The sequence below is a fragment of the Heloderma suspectum genome, chromosome 10 (assembly GCF_057233095.1).
Source record: "Heloderma suspectum isolate Gila_16-S chromosome 10, 16-S_ref, whole genome shotgun sequence".
NCBI classification, from domain to species: Eukaryota; Metazoa; Chordata; class Lepidosauria; order Squamata; family Helodermatidae; genus Heloderma; species Heloderma suspectum.
In genome coordinates, this window is record NC_139467.1 from 24,652,630 (window position 1) to 24,663,436 (window position 10,807).

The window sequence follows — 10,807 nt, forward strand, 5'->3', positions numbered from 1 at the left end:
AAACATTCTGGCCAGATGTCACTAATAGTCTAGCAGAGAGTCACACTCAAGTAACACAGAGCAGAAAATCAATAATCAATAACTTAAGTGCAAAAGGAGATTGTGTTACTAAGGCCCAGTATTTCAAGCTGCATCCAAGTCTTTGTAAGGGACAAAATCCTACAAAATGAACAATGTAGTTGTTTAAAATATGAAATACAAACTCTTTTAACACACATGTATATCTAATGACTGATGTTATTAAATGTCAGATATCTTCTCTGATGAAAAGCCAAATGCAGCCTTCTAGTATCTCTAGGAGAGTTTGCACATAATATTAAACCTTGGACTGGCACACTCCACTCTTCTCTTCCAGTGCAGCCATAAGGAGATCAGAAGCTTCTCTTTTACATAAACCACAACCAAGCCAGCTTCGTAAACCAAGGTTTGAAGTTGGCTTGTTAAAACAAACCATGGTTAGGATTAATAACCATTTCTTGAGGATGAACAACATGACAAGATGTGGGGAATAAAAAATGGAAGCACAACCTTCCAAACTCCTCACAACTTTGCTGGAAGAGGGTGGGAGAGGGGAGCATACAAAACCGAGGTTCGCTGGCCCATTCTCATAACCATACTTTAGCATTAGATGCAGACCACCTCACTTTCTATAATCCGGTTTTATGCTCTGTTACTGACTGTTGATTCTGCCTCGAAGTTTAGTAGCACTCCTTGTTTACCAAGAGTGTGATAAACACCTGAGCAAGAACAATGAGCTCAGGTAAATGTTATAAGCAGCACCTTAGGAAGACAATGAACCTATGTTTGTGACAAACAAACAGAAAGGGACTCTTAGGGACATTCATTTTGCCAGAAGAATATCCCATTTGTCTACAGTAAAAGACTGGTAAACCTTGGCAGGAAATGGTTAACTGATCAGAAAAAAAAACACCTCCCTTTTTCCTATTTGGAGCTCTCATTAATCCACTAAAAGACAGAGCTTTGCTTACACTGCATCTGCCTCTCTATTGTTATGTAATAATTGGGCCAATTACCACCCAGCAATCGACTGGCCAGATTGTGCACTCGGGTGCCCTTAAGACTTTCCTCTTTTTTTGCCTCACACAGAGAACAGCCCTCTGCAGTCACTGCTGCAATCGCAGCTTTGCAGTTCCCTTGAAACCCAGCAGAAAGATCTCGTGCATGCACAAGATAGGCAGGCAGGAAAGCAGGTGCTGCATGAGGTGAGGCTGCTGCGTTCTGCAGGGTTTGGCGCTCACCTGCTTGGAAGACGAGATCCTGGAAAAACTGGCCCCAAAAGGATGGAGAGCCCCCCCCCCCCCAACGGCTGAACACTGCCTAGATGTCACATCATCACTTGGATATGGAAAAAGGGTAGTAGCCAGCACCTTTTGATTGGGAGCAAGAGGTGATGGGTAGAGATCCAGGTGAGCCCAGCCAGGGACATAGACTATGCAACACTTTTTTTTTCTAGACATCTGCTGTGGCAAAGATCCACCATGAGCAACCAGGACCATGCACTAAAGCCACACCAACCACATTATGCAGAAAAGGTGCAACGCTGGTGGAACATGCCTCTGCTCTGCTCAGTTATTTGCATTCAGCGCAACAGGAGGAAAGAGCTTTGCCCTCACCCAAAGGGGCTTTGCTGCCTGCCTGCCGCCTGACACACACGCACAAACACAGAGGCCTCCTGTTGATCCACTAGCAAAAGAAAATCTGGCTACATCAAGTGGTGACGACAAATTCATGCCCCTTCCAAGGCTACTTAATCAGAAAGATCACTGCAGCACAGAGCAGACTCCTGGCAACATTATTAGTATGATTTTTTTCTTCTTTCTCCACCAAGCATAGGGGCATATTCACAACTGTCTCTCCAAACACATACAGGCTTACCAACAAAAAATACTGATGGATAGGAGAGGTTTTACCTCCGAAGAAGGCATTTGAAGACGGGGGGGGGGGGGTCTTACCATTTCACAGCTTGACTCTTCTCACTTTTCACCCTCCCTTCCCCAAAATAAAAAGCATCGCTCACTCATCCATTTTTTGGCCCTCCACCAGGTATCAGGCCTGCATAGCCTTTTCACACCACGGCTTCCCGGCTGGCCCCCTTTCGCCCCACCTTTGCGCAAGGCCTTCGAAAAAGGGGGCCCAACCAAGTCCGCCGAGGCATAGGTAGGGTTAACATCCGCTAGTTGACACCGCAAAAGGTTACTTCAGGCACCGAGCTCGCACCCATCAGCCGTACCGAGAGCTGCCCGTGCTCAAAGCCCACCCTGGGGAAAAGACACCCCTGCCTACACACACACACACACACACACCCCACCCCAGGCAGCGAATGTTCCCAAAGGGGGACCTGACATCTTGGCACAAGAAGCCCTGGCAAAATGGAATCTGATCCGATGTGCTGCCTCCTTCCACCAGCAAAAATTTAAAACAAAAACAAAACACCCAGCAGCTGCAGCACCAATAGTGAAAATACACACACACACACACCAGCACGGGGGCAGGCAGAAAAAATGGAAAAGCACCATTGCCTTACCTCGGCTGTCTGGCTGCAGGCAAATCCTCCCTCTCTCTCTTTCTCTCAATTTCTTTCCTCTTTTCTTTTTTTTTTTCTGGTGGGTGGCGGGGGGGGGGGGGAGAGAGACTTGCTGCCTTGATCCCTTTCTTTAGGAAACGTTCCGATGATCCGCCGGTGCTATTTCCTATTCCTTCACTTAACACCTGTTTCAAGCGGGGGGGGGGGAGGATTGAAGAAGGGGATTATTATGTCATCTTGCTAGAAGAAGAATGCACGCAATTTCTTAAAGGGAGGGAGTGTGTGTGGGGGGGAGACAGGTCACTCGTGGTGGTTTGTAGGGCAGATTCAAAACAAAATCAATTTTGGGAAGGGACGCGGGGGGGGGGGAGAGAAACCACAACACCCCAGGCTGCTCAATAATGGGAGATTCTGCAGTTTGTGAGCATGCTCCAGCCGGAACCAATCCTTCTCTGTTATTCTTCGGAATAAAAATAATCCACGCCGCCGAAGAAGAAGAAGAAACCCAAACGGAAGCTTCTTCCTGCCGCCTCTGGACAGCGGGGAATAAATTCCGCCCGGAGAAGCCGCATCATAATCGGAATTGCTGCTTGCTTTGCCTTTGCCTTTTCTTCTTCTTCTAGAGGCAAAACAGCAAGCCTCTCTGTCTATCTCCGCTCTGTGTGTGTGTCTCCCCCCCCCCCCCCGCTATCTAGGCCTTTTGGAAAGAGGATTTTAAAGATACAGTACACCAATTAGTCGCGGGGGTGGGGGGAGGCAGTCGGGGTTTTCAGAGGCGGGCGGCGGTGGCTCGATGGACCAAAAATACCCAGCCAGTGCCACGCAATTGAATGCCAGAAGCGGGCACCGTGGGTGGCGAGGGGCGGAGAACTTTTGCACTCGCCTCGAACTAGACTTCCAGCCCGCATGTCTACATGGAAGTAAGCCCCGCTGGTGTCAAAGCTGCCTCCTTTCGAGTATGGGTCGCCCCCGGATCCCAAGCTGCTGCTTCTTTTTGCTTTCTTTTTTCTTTTTCTTTTTAATTGTATTTTTCTCTCTGAACTCGAGAGTCGGGTCGCTGTGGATACACTGATCAATGGAACTTGCACTTCCAAGCAAGGTACAAGTAACCGCGCATCCTCATCACCACGCTTTTAAGAACCCGATCCTGTGGGTGTTGGGCTCCAAATTAAGGGTGAAATCCAACGTACGCCCTACTTAGAGTAGACCCATTGAAATGAATAACTGAAGCCCCACTCATTTCAATGGGTCTACTCTAAGTAGGGCATATGTTGGCTTTTACCTCAAGTGTCGCTGAGTTCAGTGGGACTTGCGTCCGCTTCGATGTGGACAGGATCGCAGCCTGGCTCTAGAAACGAGCTCTACGGAAATCCGAAGGCCCTGTGGAAACCGATCCTAATCATCATGCTTACTCGGGAGTATGATGATTAGGGTTCAGCGGACACATAAAAGTGTCCCGTGGCACTGTAAAGATTAAAAGATTATTGTGGCATGGTCGTGGGACAAAGTGGGCACTTGTCCACCAACGCATAAGGCACATTCAGCCTGCAGTCGTATACAGACTTACCTGGGAAGTAAACCTCATTGAACTCAATCCGTCTTATTTTCGAGTGGACATATAGGATTGTACCATCGATCTTTAAGGTGCCACAGGATGGCTTGTGCGTGTGGCAAACCAAGGCTGCAATCCTTCCTAGACACACTTAGTTGAAAGTAAGCCCTATTGCACACCGTGGGACTTACTTCCGAGTAGGCATGCCTAGGCTTGTGCTGTAAGGCTGCAATCCTGCCCACACTTAGCTGGGAGAGTAAGCTCTATTGAGTACAGTGGGACTTACTTGAGAGAACATACGCAAGGATGGCACTGGAACGGGACTGTTATCCTGGAATAGAGTTCAGAGCGCTTACTCCCAATTACCCGCGCATTGTAGCCCGACTCCTAATTTCGAAGTTAATCTGTTTACAGCTCAGTCCTATGCATCTCGTCGGTTCAAAAGTAAACCCCATTGGTTCAACGGGGCTTATCCCCAAATAACTGCGGATAGGGACGGAGGCCTAAAAACCGGTTATTTCGATACGACAATCCATCTGATGGGGGTGTCGTCGGCTGCTGTCGGCTGTGGGTATCTTAACAACAACAATAACACAAGAAAAGAAATACGATCTAAAATGGGGAGGGAAACCTGTGCCGTTGGACTTCAGCTCCCATCGCCCGCAGCAGGCCGATGGTCGCGGAGGATGGGAGGTGTAGTTCAGTTGTTCAGCGAACATCTGGAAAGCCATCGGTTCCCCCCTCCAGCCCTCTTCTACAACAACACGCAGGGACGCACGTGTGGGGAGAGGGCTGGAGAAAAGAGAAGTGACGGCTGCCGTTCGTTCGCCCTCCTCTCCCATTTCGGGGGTGCGAGTTCGTGTCTCTTTCCAAAGAAGCCCCACTCAAAAGTCGACTTACCGCGTCCAAAGGAGGCTGGAAGCGCAGTTTGGGAAGTTGGACGTGAGATGTTTTCCGGAAGGATTTTTCTCTCTTCCCACCCCCCCCCCCGCAAGTATTTGTCCAACAACAAACAGTCCACCCCCGCAATCCAAATTGATGGGCCTGTTCCGCCAATTAAAGAAGGAGAAGGAGAAACGCGTTAGGCGGAAAGTCGTCTAGGTGGTGCTGAGCACCTCAAACCAAGTCCAGAAAAGAACGAGCCCGAAGACAGTTTGAGCGCCGGAGGAACGTTAAAGAGCCGGGGGGAGGAGGAAAAAGCCCTCTACCGCTTTCTCCACGCGTGTTCCGGCGCCCCGGGAGAGCATCCTTCTCCCCGAGTACCGCACATCGAGCCGCCGACCCATCGGACAGGAGGCATCACACGACGACGGCCGGTGCGGGGGCGGGGGGGGGCTTAATCCGAGCCAGGAGGCCTCCCCGGCGGCTCTTTTGTCCCCGAACCTATTTTCAGCGCCAAAGCTCAGTCCTCGAAGCTGGCGTGGGGAAGGGGCCTCTGAGCGCGTGCAAAGTGCGTCGTCTACCCTCGGGGCTTCTTGGCAGGCTTGAGCCCCCGGCTGGACTCCCCACGGAGCACCCGGTCAGCCCCCGAACCGGTATTCCAGCCTTTCAGAAGTTGGTAAAGCGATAAGGACTTGTGAGCATCTGTAGAGCGCCTTGTCCGCCACAGGTGGGCGTGCGCCCCAGACGGACTGCTCTCCCCGCTCCCTTCCAAGACCCCAATCGGTTTCAACACGAAGACTTCAGTCCCGGGAAGATGGCAAGGAGAGAGGCCTCTGAGCGCGTGCAGAGTACATTGTCCGCCACACCGGGTGGGATGAGAAAGAAGGAAGAGGCGGTGCGCTTCTGAGGTCGACCGGAGGCCCCGGCACCTCTTAACTAGGAATGAAGCTCTGGCCAGTCTCTTCTTTCTCTTGCCTGGCTTGTCCTGGCTTTGCCAAGTACGGGAGATCCAGCGGCTCTCTCCCACCCCGCTCCACTCCTCCGCCGCCGCCTTCAGCAGAAGAGGGGGGGAAATTATCATATTTCGCGTCTCGTTGCTCCGGCGAGCCGCCTGTGATCGCCAATTGGCTGGGCACTTGCGACCGGAAATGTCAACAGCCTCAGCATTGCTGGCTGCCCAGAGCGCCAGCAGCAGCCTGAACTCAGCGAAATCTTGGCACCGACGGGCCGGCTGCAGTTTCTTCCTCTCTCAATCGCCCTCCACCACCACCACCCACCCGCCACTTCTCTCTCATCCGCCCAGCGTCGGGTCACTGTGTCAATCCAAGCGGGAGAGATTTCATCAAAGAAAGGGAGAGGACTGGAGCACCGGCCAATGCTGTAGGGAAAGAAAGAAAGAAAAGAAAGAAAGAAAGAAAGAAAGAAAGAGCTTTTTAAAAAAGAGTTCAGCCAAGTCCCTTCCATCACCCCCACCAGGCTTCAGATTCGCCTCTGCCTTGAGCGAGAAATCCAACAGGAAAACAGGACTGCCATTCCCAATGAAAGATATGTGACTGGGAGTGGTGGTGATGGGGGGTGATTTTAGGCAGGGGTAGCTGGACCTGGATAGGCCTGTAGCTAGGGGGGCTGGGAGGGCAGCCCCACTGAATTTTCTCTGCCCCTCTATTATTTTTTTACAAACAAATAATTAAAAACCAGTTTACTATTCTGTCTTTAAAAGGTCTGCAAACCAGATGAACTCCCCCCCCACACACACACACACACTTTTTTTGGTCCCCCCCCAAAAAAAAAACATTTAGGCTGAAGTAAATAAAATTGCAAGAAAAATAACTTTCAATTACCTAACAATTGGAACAATTTTAAATGTCCCTCCAACTCCAGCTCTAAATTTGGGGTAATTCCAGACAGAAGGCTCCTAGCTCTGCCAGTTAGAATAGCCTTCTCCAACCTGCTGCCCTTGAAATGATTTGGACTACAACTCCCAGCATTCCTGACCATTGGCCATACTGTCTTTGTCTGCTGGGAGCTGCAGTTCAGTAACATCTGGAGGGCACCAGGGTCAGGGAAGCCTGAGTTAGAAAGCCTTGTGCAGTTATTCCATCTTTCTTTCTTTCTTTCTTTCTTTTGCCTTCAAGCACAATCCTATGTAAGTTCAGACAGAAAAAAATTGTAAAACTCCCAGCATGCCCCAGCCTGCCATGGCTGGCTGGGGCATGCTGGGAGTTGTAAAACTTTTTTTCTGTCTAAACATGGATAGGATTGCGCCCTTAATGGATTTTCTGTCATGCGGGGAGGGGAGGAGGAAGCGTTTGGAAAACACACAAAGGAGAGGGAAGACAACAATGTTTGGACATGCCCTCTCCCCATAAAAGACCATGAATCAGGCAGGCTGGTGGCATAATAACAGGCTCATCTGGAACCCAAAGTTCCTGAAATAAGCATGCTGGGGAAGCCAGGAGTGGATTTTTATGTGAAAGCACTTGTGAGCTTGGTTCTGGTACCGATCACCAATGTCCCAGCTGAAGGTGTGCTCAGGGGCACTCTGCTTCTTAATTCATATTTATTTCTGTGCTGTTGTTGTTGTTCAGTCGTTCAGTCGTGTCCGACTCTTCGTGACCCCATGGACCATAGCACGCCAGGCCTTCCTGTCCTGCGCTCTCTCCCGGAGTGTGCTCAAGTTCATATTCATTGCATCGGTGATGCTATCTAGCCATCTCATCCTCTGCCGTCCCCTTCTCCTTTTGCCTTCAGTCTTTCCCAGCATCAGGGTCTTTTCCAGGGAGTTTTCTCTTCGCATTAGGTGGCCAAAATATTGGAGCTTCAGCTTCATTATCTGTCCTTCCAATGAGCACTCAGGGTTGATTTCCTTTAGGATGGACTGATTTGACCTCCTTGCAGTCCAGGGGACTCGTAAGAGTCTTCTCCAGCACCACAGTTCGAAAGCATCAATTCTTCGGCGCTCAGCCTTCCTTATAGTCCAGCTCTCACAGTCATACATTACTACTGGGAAAACCATAGCTTGATTAGACGGACCTTTGTCGGCAAGGTGATGTCTCTGCTTCTTACTATGCTGTCTAGGTTTGCCATAGCTTTCCTCCCAAGGAGCAAGCGTCTTTTAATTTCATGGCTACAGTCACCATCTGCGGTGATCTTGGAGCCCAAGAAAGTAAAATCTGTCACTGCTTCCATTTCTTCCCCTTCTATATGCCAGGAAGTGATAGGGCCAGATGACATGATCTTAGTTTTTTTAATGTTGAGTTTCAAACCAGCTTTTGCACTCTCCTCTTTCACCCTCAACAAGAGGCTCTTGAGATCCTCTTCGCTTTCTGCCATTAGGGTGGTATCGTCTGCATATCGGAGGTTGTTGATAATTCTCCCGGCAATCTTAATTCCGACCTCTGATTCATCCAACCCGGCATTTCTCATGATGTACTCTGCATATAAGTTAAATAAGCAGGGTGACAATATGCAGCCTTGTCGTACTCCTTTCCCAATTTTGAACCAATCGGTTGTTCCATGTCTGGTTCTTACTGTTGCTTCTTGACCCTCGTACAGGTTTCTCAGGAGACAGGTAAGGTGGTCTGGTACTCCCATCACTTTAAGAATTTGCCATAGTTTGTTGTGATCCACACAATCAAAGGCTTTAGCATAGTCAATGAAGCAGAAATAGACGTTTTTCTGGAATTCTCTTGCTTTCTCCATGATGCAGCAAATGTTGGCGATTTGATCTCTAGTTCCTCTGCCTCTTCGAAACCCAGCTTGTACTTCCGGTAGTTCTCGGTTCGCATACTGCTGAAGCCTAGCTTGTAGGATTTTGAGCATCACCTTGCTCGCATGTGAAATGAGCGCAATTGTGCGGTAGTTTGAACACTCTTTGGCGTTGCCCTTCTTTGGAATTGGAATGTAATCTGACCTTTTCCAGTCTTGTGGCCATTGTTGAGTGTTCCAGATTTGTTGGCATATTGAATGCAGCACTTTAACAGCATCACCTTTTAGGATTTTAAATAGCTCAGCTGGGAGACTGTCATCTCCGCTAGCTTTGTTGTTACTAATGCTTCCTAAGGCCCACTTGACTTCACTCTCTAGGATGTCCGGCTCAAGTTCAGTGACCGCACTATCATGGCTATCAGGGACATTCAGATCTTTCCTGTATAGTTCTTCTGTGTATTCTTGCCACCTCTTCTTAATCTCATCTGCTTCTGTTAGGTCCCTGCCTTCTTTGTCCTTTATCATGCCCGTCTTTGCACAAAACGTACCCTTGAGATCTCCAATTTTCTTGAAGAGATCTCTAGTCTTTCCCATTCTGTTGTTTTCCTCGATTTCTTTGCATTGTTCATTTAAGAAGGCCTTCTTGTCTCTCCTTGCTATTCTCTGGAACTCTGTATTCAGTTGGGTATATCTTCCCCTTTCTCCCTTGCTTTTCGCTTCCCTTCTTTCGTGAGCTACTTGTAAAGCCTCATCAGACAGCCACTTGGCTTTCTTGCATTTCTTTTTCTTTGGGATGGATTTTGTTGCTGCCTCCTGAACAATGTTACGGACCTCCGTCCATAGTTCCTCAGGCACTCTGTCTATCAGGTCTAATCCCTGAAATCTATTCCTCACCTCCACTGTATATTCATCAGGGATATGATTTAGGTCATACCTGAACGGTTTAGTGGTTTTCCCGACGTTCTTCAATTTAAGCCGAAATTTTGCAAGAAGCAGCTCATGATCTGAGCCACAGTCAGCTCCAGGTCTTGTTTTTACTTTCTGTGCTGCCTTATTTGCTAAAAAGCCATCAAGGAGGCACATAGCAATTTAAAACAATAACACCTTGAAACAATAAAAATAATAAGAAAATGAAAGTGGTAAAACATTATAACATTAAAACAGCTACACAGTTGAAAAGGCTAGATTAAAAAGTTGCATCTTCGCATCCTTTCTAAAAGCCAAGAGAATGGGAACCAATTGCAGCTCTTGACGGAGTGCATTGCACAGATTGGGAGCAACACAGGAGAAAGCCCTTACACGTCTACCCGACAAATAGGCCTCTGTGGGTAATGGCACCCTCAAAAGGGACTCTAGTGCAGAGAAAGGGACTCTGGTACATGGGCAAGGTTCATAATGAGACAGGCAGTCCCTTGGATAGGCAGGAGAGTGAAGTCAAGTGGGCCTTAGGAAGCATTAGTAACAACAAAGCTAGCGGAGATGACAGTATTCCAGCCGAGCTATTTAAAATCCTAAAAGATGATGCTGTTAAAGTGCTGCATTCAATATGCCAACAAATCTGGAACACTCAACAGTGGCCACAAGACTGGAAAAGGTCAGTTTACATTCCAATTCCAAAGAAGGGCAACGCCAAAGAATGTTCAAACTACCGCACAATTGCGCTCATTTCACATGCCAGCAAGGTGATGCTCAAAATCCTACAAGCTAGGCTTCAGCAGTATGCGAACCGAGAACTACCGGAAGTACAAGCTGGGTTTCGAAGAGGCAGAGGAACTAGAGATCAAATCGCCAACATTTGCTGCATCATGGAGAAAGCAAGAGAATTCCAGAAAAACGTCTATTTCTGCTTCATTGACTATGCTAAAGCCTTTGATTGTGTGGATCACAACAAACTGTGGCAAATTCTTAAAGTGATGGGAGTACCAGACCACCTTACCTGTCTCCTGAGAAACCTGTACGAGGGTCAAGAAGCAACAGTAAGAACCAGACATGGAACAACCGATTGGTTCAAAATTGGGAAAGGAGTACGACAAGGCTGCATATTGTCACCCTGCTTATTTAACTTATATGCAGAGTACATCATGAGAAATGCCGGGTTGGATGAATCAGAGGTCGGAATT

General features: G+C 48.4%; 1 protein-coding gene across 1 annotated transcript in view; it reads right to left on the reverse strand.

The window, feature by feature from the left end:
- HIVEP3 (HIVEP zinc finger 3) overlaps positions 1-6,464 on the reverse strand; it is a 386,475-nt gene extending 380,011 nt beyond the window's left edge. Inside the window, exons 1-2 of the mRNA XM_084815566.1 lie at positions 4,998-6,464; positions 2,546-2,730 (exon numbers count right to left, since the gene is read on the reverse strand). The gene's annotated coding sequence lies outside the window, so the exon portion shown is untranslated. The remainder of the gene's footprint in view (positions 1-2,545; positions 2,731-4,997) is intronic.
- Between the last annotated feature and the right edge of the window lie 4,343 nt (positions 6,465-10,807).